General features: G+C 30.3%; 1 protein-coding gene across 1 annotated transcript in view; it reads right to left on the bottom strand.

Moving 5' to 3' along the window:
• Nucleotides 1–16,311, bottom strand: part of LOC145304256 (E3 ubiquitin-protein ligase RNF25) — a 119,315-nt gene extending 103,004 nt beyond the window's left edge. Inside the window, exon 1 of the mRNA XM_080146102.1 lies at nucleotides 16,292–16,311. The gene's annotated coding sequence lies outside the window, so the exon portion shown is untranslated. The remainder of the gene's footprint in view (nucleotides 1–16,291) is intronic.
• Nucleotides 16,312–16,677: the final 366 nt, after the last annotated feature.

Here is a 16,677-nt window from a genome sequence, read left to right as displayed (position 1 = left end):
AAATCCCTAACTAGAAATTGATAAGTTTTTTTGTCTGGATTTAAATATCTAGAAACTTTCCAGGCTAACTTTCTAAATGTTTTGGGATGATTCTACATATTCTAAAATAGTATAATATTGTAAACTTCGTTTCAATAGTGTATATCCCATTGTGTGACCCTATGAAGGGCCTAGAGCTAGAGCAAGCCTCTTCTATCACATGTCAATCATATTCAGAGCTCACACAATCACACAAATAAGCCTCAAATAAAAAGCGCCAACGAGTTGTCAAAAGTTCTGTTATAAAGGTTAAAACTGCTTAGCAACCACAGCTGTTTGTAGCCTTGCTTTTCATAAGCACCACTGCCCAATGTCCGAATGAAAAAATAAGATTTAAGCCGCCTAGACTTTTATCCAACAATATAAAGCTGCAAGCCCCTACATAAATTCTTTTTATATAGTTATTATTACTAAACAAAGGTCGTGCAAGTAGAGGGTTTTAATGCTTTACACACATATACAGGTCCAACAGGCTCCCAGTAAATAGAATTTTACTAATGGCACTGAATCATAAGATATGAGATATCAATCAGAAAACTATCTAAGTGTATGCTGTTTAAAAAATTATTGTTTGGTGATATTGTGGGGGCTACCAGTCAATCAAAACTGTGGTATACTAACCATGATTATACATGTCATAGTGACAGATAGATATCTAGTTAGATACCTAGCTGTCTTAGCTAGATATCTAGCTATCTATAATTCTATACTAACCATGATTATACATGTCATAGTGACAGATAGATATCTAGTTAGATACCTAGCTATCTTTGCTAGATATCTAGCTATCTATAATTCTATACTAACCATGATTAAACATGTTATAGTAACAGATAGATATCTAGTTAGATACCTAGCTATCTTTGCTAGATATCTAGCTATCTATAATTCTATACTAACCATGATTATACATGTCATAGTGACAGATAGATATCTAGTTGGATACCTAGCTATCTTAGCTAGATATCTAGCTATTTATAATTCTATACTAACCATGATTATACATGTCATAGTGATAGATAGATATCTAGTTAGATACCTAGCTATCTTTTCTAGATATCTAGCTATCTATAATTCTATACTAACCATGATTATACATGTCATAGTGACAGATAGATATCTAGTTAGATACCTAGCCCTCTTAGCTTGATATCTAGTTATTGTATATACGTCATACTGAAGGATAGATATCTAGTTAGATACCTAGCTATCTTTGCTAGATATCTAGCTATCTATAATTCTATATTAACCATGATTATACATGTCATAGTGACAGATATATATCTAGTTAGATACCTAGCTATCTTTGCTAGATATCTATAATTCTATACTAACCATAATTATACATGTCATAGTGAAAGATAAATATCTAGTTAGATACCTAGCTATCTTAGCTAGATATCTAGCTATCTTTGATAATCTATCCATGATTATACATGTCATACTGACATATAGATATCTAGTTAGATACCTAGCTATCCATAGAATAAGGAGAAATAGAAGTGAAAACCCTAAAAATTTCTGGGAAATTAGAAGGAATCTTTGACTTGCGCAGTAAAGACAATAATGCTAAAGTACAAATCACAATGACTAGTTGGACAAAATTAGAAAAAATCATGTATAAATCAGCTGTTTAAAAACATACATAAGAGCGCAACCTAGTTTTATAATATAAATACTGAGACTAATATTTTTTGTAAATTTTTTACATAAATAAATTTTTTAAGGCTTAAAATGCACATCAAATTCATTTTTAATCCATTGTGAATAGGGAAGAGAAAGCTGGAAGCTTGGCTACATGGCTTTTAGTAAATTATTGCAAAAGGAATTTATTTTGAATATTTTTTCTGAATAACTACTGAAATCATGTTATTTACTAACAGCCTTATAGCCGTTTTGGTCTTTCAAATGTTCCAATTTTACTCCAGGCTAGCCAGGCAGAATCTTCTACCTGGATTCTATTCTATACTTTATCTTCTTTGTAGCTATCTTAGCTTAATATCTAGCTATCTATATATGTCATACTGAAGGATAGATATCTAGTTAAATACCTAGCCATCTTAGCTTGATATCTAGTTATCTATATATGTCATACTGAAGGATAGATATCTACTTAGATATCTAGCTATCTTGTCTAAATAGCTACATCTGGCTATCTATAGTTCTTTACTAACTATTATAGCATATGTACATCAGATAGATATCTAGTTAAAGAACTGTCTTATCAGAAAGAGAGGGTACAATGGGTTGTTTATAACACTATACCCCAGTTTTATAATATTATTTTCTTATCGTTGCTTTATAAACTTTGGGGACTTTAGTCAATTTTGATTGGTTAGTTAATTTAGTTGAGTGTTAAAAAGTTTCAACCACAAATTTTTACTCTACAGAAGGGGTGATTTTGTGAATTATCATTGAGAATGTAAATCAATTTATTGAACATTGCCTTATCCCTGCTATCTTATACCAGGGATAAGGGATAGGAAACCTGGCCATTAATTAGGTCCCGGCCTAGATTCTAAAGGGATATTGCAACTATTACAAATTACTATCAAACTGGCGGACGCTCCCAAGTAACTATCGCTCTAAACCAATAAGAATCGGCCTGTTTTTAACAACCAATCACCAATTGGCGAAAATTTTAGAAGCAGACCATTCTAGAAAAAATAATGATTTCGTCCGCTACTAAAAAATAAATATAAATGGTGTTAGATCACATTAGCTTAATTATTAAATCTGCTTAGAGTTAAACATTAAAAAAGGGCCATATAGAAAAAACAAAAATAACGGGATTATTTTTTGGAAAGGAGGTAGCTACGAATTTTCATTTGGTAGTTTATAAATTAGATGTTGTATTTTGAATTTTAAAAATTTAATACGGAATTAATACAACACCTCAACCCTAATATATGTACAATACACAATACAACACAGTACAAATATATCACTACGTAATATTATCCAAAGAATACTTGATAGAATGTTACCCAAGTGCATATTAATTTATTTATTTTGAATTTTAATTAGCAATGAAATTTTCAAATAAAATTTTTACTCATTAATAAAAATGCAAATAATACAAACTAAAATCTGTCTGAGGGAAACCCAACGATAGCTTTCTGAAAGTTCAAATTACCAAAGTAAAAGATAAAAAAAATTTGGGAAAGAAAAAACTTCATTTTAACAAAAGCCATTAATATATAGGTTTATAAAAGGTTATGTTTTTTACTTTAAACTAGCTACCTGAATTTGATTCTATACTTTATCTACACACACACACACAGCTTTTTTATTAGCGTTTTATACGAAGCACTGCGCCATCCCAAAACTGGTTTATTAGGCTAGAAATAGGCCTAGGCTTGAAATAGGCCTGAAATAATATTTTCCTACATTTCCCATCTCTTATCCCTGTCTTATACATTCTTAAACATCCTAGTTTATTTCATTTGGTCAAATTATTCTATTTCTAAAATTTCACTTAGGAATTTTTACAATTCTAAAAAAGGAACATTAAGATTTTATTTCGTTTTAATTATCTAATTTAGCAAGAGAATTCCTTTTGTATTTACATACCTTTACAGAAGTTAAGTAGGTACAATGGCATGAGTAAGAACCACGCTAAATTGAAAAATCACGAAAAGAAAGACATGTTTAAAATACACAAGTAAAGTACAAGAATTTAATGGCTGGTTGTCTTTAAAAAAAGTTTTTTTTGGTCCTTTCTTGTTCCCCCCTCCCCTCTTATTTTCAATTAAAAAAAAACTTTTATCTAGCCCTGCGGGGGTCTACTGACCTTTGCTTAACCTAATATTAGAATAAGCTACTTTATGAATAGATTATAGGGATCTATTATCTGAGTAGTTTATGAAGAAATTCTGCCTTTGTAAGATATATGTTACTACTTTATAACTAGACTATATTATTATTTGTCCCTTTAAAATGCAATTACTAACGCCCATTTATATATGTAATGATTTGAGATTTAAATCTAAAGCTGTTCATAGTTCATTTATATATCTAAGGCCTGATTATTATTAGCGCATTTACTATAACTATACTATGTTGTACCTTTAAATAACAATTAATAACGCCCATTTATGTAATGATGAGAGATTTAAATCTAAAGATGTCTATCTATCTGTACCTGTTATATCTATCTATCTATCTTTTTATCTATCTATCTATCTATCTATCTATCTATCTATCTATCTATCTATCTATCTATCTGTCTGTCTATCTATCTATCTATCTATCTATCTATCTATCTATCTATCTATCTATCTATCTATCTATCTATCTTTCTATCTATCTATCTATATATCTATCTATCTATCTATCTATCTATCTATCTATCTATCTATCTATCTATCTATCTATCTATCTATCTATCTATCTATCTATCTATCTATCTATCTATCTATCTATCTATCTATCTATCTATCTATCTATCTATCTATCTAACTATCTATCTATCTGTCTATTGATCTATCTTTCTATCTATCTATCTATCTATCTATCTATCTATCTATCTATCTATCTATCTATCTATCTATCTATCTATCTATCTATCTATCTATCTATCTATCTATCTATCTATCTATCTATCCATCTATCTATCCCTGTTATATCTATCTGTCTATCAATCTATCTATCTATCTATCTACCTATTTATCTGTCTATCTATCTATCTATCAAGGCCTATTTTTATCAGCACTCAACACCCTAAAATGGTGTGCATATACATCCGCGTTGATATGCTTAAGTTAACATTAAAACCCCCGCCCTCTAATTTTTTTACTGATTGCTGTGAAGGCCTAGACGACACTTTAGATTTGGGACTTTTATTTTCAAGTCTAAAAGAGGTGGGTTGATGTATTTTTTTCTATGGGCCAATTCTTCTTGGAAGGGTTAGGACACTCCGCCAAAATAGTTAAAAACCTTCCACTGATCTAAAAGGGACTTAAAGGAGAGAGCCATGTCAGTACAGCAGTTTGAAACAGATACACGCCTGTTATTGTTATTAATGTTTGTGTTTTTTTTATCATTATGGAACAATATGCAGTTGTCATTATATGCAGACAATCGGCTATTTATTACACAAGTCCCCAAAGTTTCATAATAACATTTTCTTATTGGAGACTTTTAATTGGTTGGTTTATTTAAATTTAGTGTCCATACATTTCAACCTCTAATTGTAATCTACAGAAGGGGTAATTTTGTGTATTAACATTAGTCAGCCATTATCTTATCCCTTTAGATCCCTGATATGCGGAAGTGAATGCACACGCAGTCATCCTAAAATGTGGTGGTTAATTTATCATTGCGCCGAGTCGAGAAAATATTTTGGCTTGAGCCAAACGGCAGCTCAGAGGTGTTCCAGTAATTACACAAAAAAAGTTTTAAATTAAAATTTTGGATTCTTATACATTTACATGAAGCTTGTGTCTTTAAAGGCTACTTATAAATGGTTGTTATTTTATTTCTATTTCGAACCTAATATGCGCCATAATTCGCTAAAATTGGTTATATTTCTGTGATAAACTTGTTCATTAGCAGGTTTGGTGAAACACCCAGAATATATACATCTATAGAGGTCGAATTGGTGCTGTAATATTTCATCTATGAGTCATAGTTTTTCATATTTTGTAAATCTGATTATATGGATTTGCTTATTTTTGTTTCTTAACAAAGTGGTACAATGAAAATATATCTTCTCCCATTTTTTTTGTGTAGATGTCCTTCTTCACCCCGCGTTTTATTACTATGAAATCATTCTTTTTATGGTTTTTCATAGATTACCTTCGTATTACAGACTATTTCTTTGAGGGTATTGGTTGCAGTCCCCACAAATAGCATAAAACCTACACAGTCCCTCTGATTATAGCACAGTAATATTACTATAATATTGAACCTAAAAGTCAAATAAAAATTCAGTTTCTTACCCTCCATATTGGTCCAGTGGATAGTTAGATCTTCAGGAACAAACAAACAGACTTAGTTTTATTTTTTCCATAGAAAGATCTGGTGTTGGTAGATGAAATGTCTTGGCATATTTGAATGTATGAGTTATTATCTTCCAGTCAGATGATCATTAATCCAGTATCCTAAAGTGGAAATACCTGCCTATCTATCCATCTATCTATCTGTCTATCTATCCATCTATCTATCTATCCATCTATACATTTTTCTATATCAATATATCCACCCATATTTATGTTTATCTAATTAATATTCAAAATCAAATCATCAATCTATCCATCAATCTATCTATTTTTCAATAAGAAAATCATTGATCCACGATCCTAAAGTGGAAATATCTACCTATTTATCTTTCTATCTAACTATCTATCTATCTATCTATCTATCTATCTATCTATTTATCTATCTATCTATCTATTTATCTATCTATCTATCTATCTATCTATTTATCTATCTATCTATCTATCTATCTATCTATCTATCTATCTATCTATCTATCTATCTATCTATCTATCTATCTATCTATCTATCTATCTATCTATCTATCTATCTATCTATCTATCTATCTATCTATCTATCTATCTATCTATCTATCTATCTATCTATCTATCTATCTATCTATCTATCTATTTATCTATCTATCTATCTATCTATCTATCTATCTATCTATCTATCTATCTATCTATCTATCTATCTATCTATCTATTTATCTATCTATCTATCTATCTATCTATCTATCTATCTATCTATTTATCTATCTATCTATCTATCTATCTATCTATCTATCTAACTATCTATCTATCTATCTATATATTTATCTATCTATCTATCTATCTATCTATTTATCTATCTATCTATCTATCTATCTATCTATCTATCTATCTATCTATCTATCTATCTAACTAACTATCTATCTATCTATCTATCTATCTATTTATCTATCTATCTATCTATCTATCTATCTATCTATCTATCTATCTATCTATCTATCTATCTATCTATCTATCTATCTATCTATCTATCTATCTATTTATCTATCTATCTATCTATCTATCTATCTATCTATCTATCTATCTATCTATCTATCTATCTATCTATCTATCTATCTATCTATCTATCTATCTATCTATCTATCTATCCATCTACCTAACCATCAATTTATTTATAAATCTATCCACCCATATAATTGTTTATCTATTCATTCATCCATCTGTCTATCTATCTTTCAGTTAGATGCTCATTAATCCATCATCCTAATGTGGACATACCTGCCTATCTATCCATCTATTAATCCATCCATCCATCTACCTTTAGGTCAGAAAATTATTCATCCCATTTCCTAGAGTAGAAATAGCCGCCTATCTATTCATCCATCCATCCAACCTTAATTATTAAGTATGTCTATATAGGTTAGGTTAGGATATGAATATACAAATAAGCTCCCCGCAGGGGTTAGACTTAAAAAAAAAACTATAAGATGGTTTGAAATAGTTTAGGTTAGGTTAATTATCCACTCCGACGTTTGTCACTCCTGCGTTTGTCCTAGGACCTGTTATTTGATATAACGTGGTGTGGCCCAGACTCGAACCCGACACCTCTCTGGCATACAGCTCTATCTTCTGTGTAACGCTATATTAATGATGAACAGTCTAATGTTGATATTAATGACAACACCAAAGTATAGGAGAGCTATGACAAATGAATCTTATTTTTGAACATAGGTGTTGTATATTTCTTAAAGATTTCACCAAAATTTGATGCTTTATGGTTTATTTTCTGATTTGAAATAATATTTAATCATTTACAAAACTAATGATATTGTCTCCAAAAGTTACTATTTTAAAACTTCTTATAACATTTTATAACTCTTTATAACATTTTATAACTCTTTATAACTTTTTATATTTATTTATATTAATTAATATTATTTAAAACCTTTGATTTTTTTTCTTTTTTTTATTGTTTTTTAAAATTTCTTTGTCATTAGACTTTTTGGGGCTTCGCCCCTACAGAGAAGGAAGTTTTCACAATCTTTTTGAATTTGATTAAACAAAGTTTAAAAGAAGAAAAGAAATTTAAAAAGAAGAAAAATAATTAAAAATACAAAAAGATGAATATATAAAAGCATAAAAAAATATAATTTTTTTTTTGGGGGGGGGAATTTTTATTTTTGGGTTGGTTAGGGGTGTCCCACCCCACAAGAAAAAAGCTTAAAACCACCACAGGACCAATAGGTATAAACCCTGAAGAGTGTTAGTGAAATTTTAGTGGTTTTCAAGAAAAATATATTTAAAAAAAAATGTGCGTAATTTTTGCAAACATTGTTATACAAAACAGGTTACTTTTTTTAATTTCTAAGCTTTAATATCTTATTTCATCTACCTAGTGTTTTAATTTCAAACTTTTTAATTTAGTATAATAACAACCCTGTATAAAAAGAAAGCCTTAATCAGAAGCACATATATAAATTGGCTAAAGCGACAATTGGAGGTTTTATTGACCAACTTGCCTGGAATTTCCTTCCCTTTTCGTGTGCTACCAAGTCTTTGTCTTTTGGATAGCAGTGAGAAACCTGGGACATTCACATGTCTTCTGTAAAAGGGTCTAAAATAATTCGTTGGACTAAAGGAAAACTTGAGTTAAAAACAGATGTTCATTTGTCCAATAAATAATGTAGAAAATCATGAAAAATTTGCATATATGAAGATAAATGTCTTTTGAAGCATGACTAATGGACAAATGGACCAAGAAAGTTATATTTAGAATATCATTGGCATAGCGAATCTTCACACACAAAAAATCAGATGGATTTGACATTTTATAAGATTACTTTTCTTAAATTGTTTCAATGGGTAGCTCTGCCACTTAAGGATGGTTTCATCCTTGTCAATTTTATTTGTATAATTTTTTATATTAAGAATCCAGATTTTCGATCATTCTTAAATCTACTTATTTCTATATAAAAACACTAGCGGCTACGCCCCCTAGAAGCCTCTAGGGGCTCTTAAGGTAGTAGGGGGAAAAGTCGACCTCATCCCATTTTAAATTTCAAAAGAGTAAAAAAATATTTTTTTTTTTGGGGGGGGGGTAGGTGGGTGAAGACACCCTTCCTAAAAATAGTTTAAAACCTTCCTAGGACCTATATGAAGCTTCACTGTAAAGGAGAACAGTATCGGTTCAGCAGTTAGCAAGATCCTTTGGGACAGACAAAAAGCGTTTACTACTTTATATAATAGGAGGAAGGATGACAACATCCATAAGCAGCGAAGCACAAAAATTATAGATGCATATCCGGCGAAAATAAACTATGTTGCAGTTTCATAAAAATAAACATTAAACTAAAAAATCACGAAACCTAGTATTTATATCTTGAAAAAGAATCGTTCTAGCACCTCAAATCTTAATGAAACTTTGTGGGGATATGTAAATTGTTAACTTATATAATCCCTATAAATATCAGCTGTCTGTCTTGAATAGGATTAAAGAAAATCATGAAAACTTAAAAATCTAGGAATCGAATTAGCACCCCAACCATTAAGCAAATCTTAATAAAACTTGATAAAAGCATGCAGAATATGAAAGTATTCAATCCCTGAAAATTTCAGCCGTCTATCTTGAATAGGAGGAGAAAATCAGGAAAACTTAAAAATGTAGGATTTGATCTAGCACCTCAACCAATTGACGAATCTTAATGAAACTTAGTGAAAATATGAAGAATGGTAACAAATTTAATCCCTGAAAATTCCAGCTCTCTATCTTTTATAGGAGCCGAGAAAATCACGTTTCCCCTTTTCTGTCTCAGACGGACAGACGGACGGACGGACGAATGGACATTTCGAATTATAGAGTAGCTTCGCTACTAAAAATTAGTTTTTGATGTCCTACTATTAACTTTGAGAGAACTCTTCTGATTCCCTGCATATTAGTGGGCAGATAAAGTTGCGGAATTTTATTACTGGCCCTATCTTTTCTATGCTTAATCCAGACTTTCCTATCTTTTATATAAACTAGTATGTTATATCAAATACATAAGACAGGTCCTTTATAAACGCCTTTCTTATATGATGATGATTTTTAAAATAGTAGTTTTAATGTATTGTATTTATTAATATTTCTTTACTGTATGTATCTAATTTGTTTCTTTGAAATAAATTATTTATAAACATGATTTACTTAAGAGTTATATATTTATTAAGATTAATATGGTTCAGTTGCACATTATCTAATACGGCCTTACGCTTTCCCAAATAGTTTCTATTAAGAGGTTAACTGGCGTACACATTAGGAATCTAAAGGGATAAGACAATGGCCGATACATTGATGTACATCCCCAATGATGATCAACAAAATTACCCATTCTGTAGATTACAATTAGTAGTTGAAACGTTTGGACACTCAACTAAATGAACCAACCAATCAAATTCAATATGAGTCCCGAAGGTTGTTAAGCATACGAATAAGAAAACGTTATTATAAGACTTTGGGGACTAGTGTAATAATATCAATGTCCCCTGCCTCCCTGATAAGTTGCCTGTTATATAATAAGACCTTATGCTGTTCCCAAGAGGTTAACTGTATATATACCGTACAGATTTGTCATAGAGAACTTGAAAAAGTAACAGTCAAAATTATGCATTAAATTGTTGGCCGTTATCATTATTATGGATGCAATGAATTAATTTTAAAACTTTCCCTCTCTTTTCTACAGTTGTATATAAAGGTATTAGTTATAGATGAATGTAGCAGTTTCCCTTATTTTGCAACTGGGCCATAAAGTGACATAAACTAACTTTGTAAACATTAAGGCTTAATTTAGGTTAGGTTAAGGAAGGGTTAGTATATTCCAGCAGGGATAACACTCCTACGGGCTAGAAATATGTTAATTCAAAATTAAAAAAAGGAGGAGGCTTTTCTGTGATCAAGAAATAGGTTTTTATTTTCATATTTATGGTATGATATATAGATAAAAATCATAACCAACATGCCATGTAACATTATTCTTATTAGAATAAATGAAATCACCAGCCGCCTAAACCCCCATAAATATTTTTTATAAAGCTCAAACTTTCATTTGCATGTAATATCGTCATTAATTGCTTTAAAGTAAATTTTAAAGTCCAACTAAGATTTAGATTTTTACTATATACATATAAGATTTTTCCGGTAAACCTATCTAAACCTTTCACAATATATTTACATCTTATTCCCTCATTTAAGTGTATCTTTCTACTACATAATTAAGTCTATATGTCTATAACTTGATATAAAAAAGGATTACTAAAATTATTATATTCTTATAAGAACGCATAATAAATTATTAAGCCTCTATTCTTGTATGTGTATAATATGTATATTGGTGTGTAAATATATTCATAGTTTAATGGAAATAGTATTCATGTATTCAAAGCGGCGGCGCGACTACAGGGCTACCTGTTTATATTACTCTTCAAGGTTGGGACATCCCCCATCTAAAACCCTTTGTAGACGACACTGTATTTTTCAACACAAAATCTTTATCTTTACTAACCCTTTACTGATGACACAACATACCTATTTTTTTACAAATATGCTAAATAAAGACCACATTTGAATAGTATTCGTTTATTCATTAGAGCCCTACCCTACCTGTTTATATTGGGACATCCCCCCATTTAAACCCTTTGCAGACGACAACTATATTGTATTCATTTCCAAATGTACAAATATGTTAATTCTTTCTAGACAAAATGTTCCCATTTAAAACCCTTTGCAGGCGACGCATTATTTTTTAATCAAAATATTTACCTTTTAATTATTATATTGTATATTTCAAAAGTTTTAAAATTTGCCTTTTTGGATCACATTTAAATAGTATATATCTCCCAATCACAACCCTTTGAAGGAGAAACTTTGTATATTTCTTAACCCTTTGTTGATGGAATAATAAACCAGTGCCTAATATCGAAAAGAGTGTAATTATAGGGCTATCGGTTTGTTTGAAATCATGCTTCAAAACAACTTTCAAAACATTCAGAAAATTTAGATGACTCTTTACAGCACAATTAAAAAACGTAGAATTGAACGTACTTGCCCCAATTTAATTTTAAACAACTTTCCTTTCTTTTAGATAAATCTTCCAAAGTTTTCAAATAAAACTTCAATATTTTGTTTTTTTCTCGATGATTTTCCTTAAAATACAATTTTTTACATAAATGGTTCTGCACATCTGTAAAGGGTTTTGCCTACTTTTTTTATTATTCTAATGTTGTTCTATAAATTATGCTAATTTTAAGCACAAGTTATCATAAACTCACAAACTTAAAAAGCAGTTGTTCATACAATAAGGGGAATAATAATTGAAGAAAAATCATCACTAGTTTTAAAATTATTGTTGAACGTCCTAAAAAGTAAGTGGTGAAAGTAAAACTTAATTAGTGTATATGAATTTATCAAACTGTAATGCAACAGTTGGTTCGAAATTTTATTTCAAGCAATTAGATTTTTTTAAATTTTAATTTTAAATTTAAGGATTTCTATCTGTCTGTCTGAATGTTTAAATGCAATTTCACTAAGATCTTGTAAACGTCTGGACCGAGTTTTCCTTTGTCTAAGAAAGGTTTTGGAGTATTGAAAATTTTTCCTCCCCTCCAATTTTTTAGGTGGAGAAAATAAAAAATTCTACAGTCTTAAGCCTTCAGTCGAGTCAGTTAGACCATGGTAATAGAATAAATAGGCTATTTAAATGGTTGTATAAAAATGGTGGTAAAGTAGAAATATCCCAAACTTTTGGTATGCAACTAGAGTCTATGAAGATACAATAAGAAGTGCTGTTTTACCCATTAAACAATGGGGAAAACATAATTATTCAATTATGCAATCAAGTCAGAATTATAAATTAAATAGCCCAATTCAACGAAACGCCTAGTAGCATAGCATAAGTTTCGCTTCAAGTGTGGTGGAATAGAACCTTCACCCTCTAAAGAGGAATCATTCATAGAAAAAATATCCATCCAAAACATATAAAATTTAAATCAAACGTTTGTTATACATATATTTGGACCTACGGAAATAATATAGCATATAATATATTAGCTTCGCTACTTTTAATATGAAAACAATTGTAATATTAAAGCTGGACATAGGAATTTGCTAACCCTTACAGGCATAATTCTTATTTACTAATTACATTCAGACATATAGGGAACTAGACAATGGTTTAATAGTTTTTATTATAGCATCGTTTTATAGACAGCTTTCCACAGATATTAAAATGAAAAATTATAAGATTAAAACTGGTATTATTTTTTTATACCTGAAACATGATTTTTAGGTATGGCTGAGATCCGGTTCTAATCCAGCGGATTAATAAGTTTTTAAGCCATACTGGAAAATTTTTTGTGTGCTCATTTTAGCTATTTCTGGAAAGGGCTACTGAAATGTCTCTAGGGGCAAGGCGGGTGTTTTTGACACTGTAACGTCAGATACAAGAAATTGTATAGAAATAACGAGTATTTTCTCCTTGACCGGGGTATTAGGTTAAGTAACACAAAACTGACAGACAACCAACCCTTTGATAGCACGAATTTTGTCTGGAAGTCCTAAATAAAAGTGGTGCTAGGTAATGCCTGTTTTAATACTTTCCCTCTACTCTTTCTATTAATGCCACGTTCATCATGATTTGATTATTGTCAATTTCCCTAACCCTGCATCTATGCGATTTTATTTGATTATAGTCTATTGCCCTATCCCTTCATTCTAGATATAGATAACTTTAATTTTGATTATGATATCATATTAATTTCAAATTTGTTTATTACATGGACCAATTTTTGAGATTTTAATTAACAATATAGTTAATTTTCTTTAACCACAATCCTTTATATGAAGTAGAAAGTATTTTTGTCTGAAGCCTAGAAACTACGGGTTCTCCACTTTGGAGAAGCCTAATATAGGTCCCAAGATGTTTTTTTTGCTATTTTACTTTTAGATTTAAGATGGTTTTGGGAAGTTTTTTTTCAATTCTTGAAAACAGAGCAGAAAAATATCCACCTCATTGTATTTTCAATCAATTCTTTTTTCACTAAGGAAAAAGTTAGAGACATTAACGTTTCTTTTCCATGAAATATCCCTATTAGATAATCCTTTAAGCATCTCAAGAATTTTATTGTATTGAATTTTTAATGTAAACAGTTAACTGTTCAGGATTTTTTTTGTTAAGGAAAATCGCTTTTAATTACATGGAACACCCCCCCCCCCCCCCCCAACCTTATTCTTTTTAATTGCCAAGTTGATTAGACAGGTCCAGAGTGGCACTGCGGGGTTTGTCAAAACTAGATATTGTGTCGTTATGATATTTCAATAGTTTATGACGATCACATAGATTCTATAATACAAATTGATATATTGTATACGTCTGTAACCGCTGGACCGACTAGGTCGTGCTTGCTAGGGAATGTATCTAAGGGTCCTGTGATATTTTTAAGCTATTTTCAAGGTAAGGGACGGGGTTGGTTTACTCCCCTAGAGAATCCCTCCTTAACCTGTAGGGGCGAAGCTTTCTGCAGAGGCAAGAAATAAGAGAAACCGTTGGAGGTGTTAGTAAGAGTCTACAACTGACCAAAAAAGGAAAACTGCCGTTTTTAAATTGATTTTACAATGACAAGGAACCGTTGTAGATAAAACAAGGATAATATCATTCATAAAATCATCAAAACTTTTTTTAACCGATTACGAAAAGAATTATAAAGTGGTAATGATTTAAAATTAAACATTGCAAAAATTGCAAAACAGATTTTTTTTAAAATTCTCAAAAGCAATTTTTTTAACTCTATAAACTTTTCGGTAGTCTAAAATTATAAAACGAGAGATACTATAAACAATTTTTACGTGCGGAAAACTTAAATACAGCGCTTTAGAGTAGTTACACTTTAAAAAAATCCTTTAATGCAATGTTTGTTCGTCTTGAAACAACAAAGATTTATAGTAGCGAAGCTACATTATAATTAACTTTTTTTGTACTTCAGTTTTTGGGGCTGTTTTTCAACATAGAAGGCATATTTTTTGTAAAGACTCCCTAAACCAATGAGCATCCAATATTTAATTAGCTTGGTCAGTCTGCCTGCTTTTCATGCTACAAAAAAAATTATTAAAAAAGGTTATAGGTCTCGTTTCCTGTTTTCTATATGTATGTTTTTTTCATGGCTTCTGAACATCCACTATATAACTCACTCGGCCGGGTTGTCATCCGTTTATATTTTTTTAACTTCGCTACTTGTTTTCATCCTTGTTTTAGTAATGAACATATACATAGTTAAACAAGGACAGTCATTTTTATAAGAAGCGCAGTAATGATCAAACATAATTTTGATGTTATAAACAGAAAAAAAAACTTGTTTATAATAAAGAGTTTATTGAATAATAATATATATGAAATAATATACTAAATTTCTGTAGTACATTAAAAATCAAAAAGTTAATCTAATGTTTTTTTTCAATTTTATTTTCATACGGTCAAACGGAAATACACATAAAAGAGAATCTGAGCCTTTAAAAATCCCTTAAAACGGATAAAAGAATCTATCTCGCCACCCCACAACCCCCCCCCCCTCTATAAACAATTGAAAATTTAAGACTTTTGCCAATGTAATTAAGATCATGTTTTAGCCAACACAAAAAGATATCTCTTTATGGTAGATAGATATGCCTTGAAATTGAATTTTTACTTTCTCTGAAAGACGTATAACGGACATACAGACAGGCCATTATAAAAGCGTAGCTGCACAGCTAGAAATTAGATCATTAAACTGTTCAGCTTATTTTCTTTAAAACTATTTTCAAAATTAATGTTTTCTTTCTTGTCTGTTTTAAATAGAAGAGAACTATTTGGCTATCCTGAGATGCACATGGAGGGTTGTTACAATCTTAGAATGGTTCAACTAAGGGTTTCAAAATCCCTCATTCTCTCTCTCTCTCTCTCTTTCCCCCTCACTCTGTCTTTCTCGTTGAGTCTCATTCTCTAAAATTCCCTTAATACGGATATAGGTATGAGTAAATTAGCTACAAAATTTGCATTTAACTGTTTTGGTAATCAAAAATGATGATCTATTTTCCAACATATAGTAAAATTGTTACTTTAAATGTACAATATTTTATAGTAACAATTTTGTTTTAGTGGGTCGGGGATACGTTTTTAAGGGGTCTTCTAAAAAGAGAGATAGACAATGAGACAAAATTAACCTTTTTCTAAATTTTGATTAGATTTATATTGCTGTGATATTAATACCATTATACACACCTCCTAGTGAAGTGAATCAAGCAAAGTAAGCTTGGTCAGTTTGGAAATAATTGGCCTTATTTACAAATTCCTATAATTCTGACTTTTTCTTCCCATTCCATTTCATAGCTAAGCACTCCATGGAAAAGAGAAACTCTAGATGCATGACATATATATTTCCAGGATGATTTAAATCAGATAAATTTCCGCTTGAATAGAACCGGTTCTGAGCCATAACTAAAATTCATGTATCGTATCTTATTTTAGACAATATATGCATGGAAAATAAAATTATATGTACAGCATGACCCTCAAAAAAGTATTTTTAAGCATCTGCAGCCCTTATTTCTCAATAAATTATAAAAAAAATACATATGTCCTTGTTCTCCATAGTATTCCACATAAGT

The sequence above is a fragment of the Acartia tonsa genome, chromosome 13 (genome assembly GCF_053477335.1).
Source record: "Acartia tonsa isolate MP-2025a chromosome 13, ASM5347733v1, whole genome shotgun sequence".
In the NCBI taxonomy this organism is placed as follows: Eukaryota; Metazoa; Arthropoda; class Copepoda; order Calanoida; family Acartiidae; genus Acartia; species Acartia tonsa.
The sequence above is the reverse complement of the archived record's forward strand: the minus strand, read 5'-3'. Positions and strand labels throughout refer to the sequence as shown.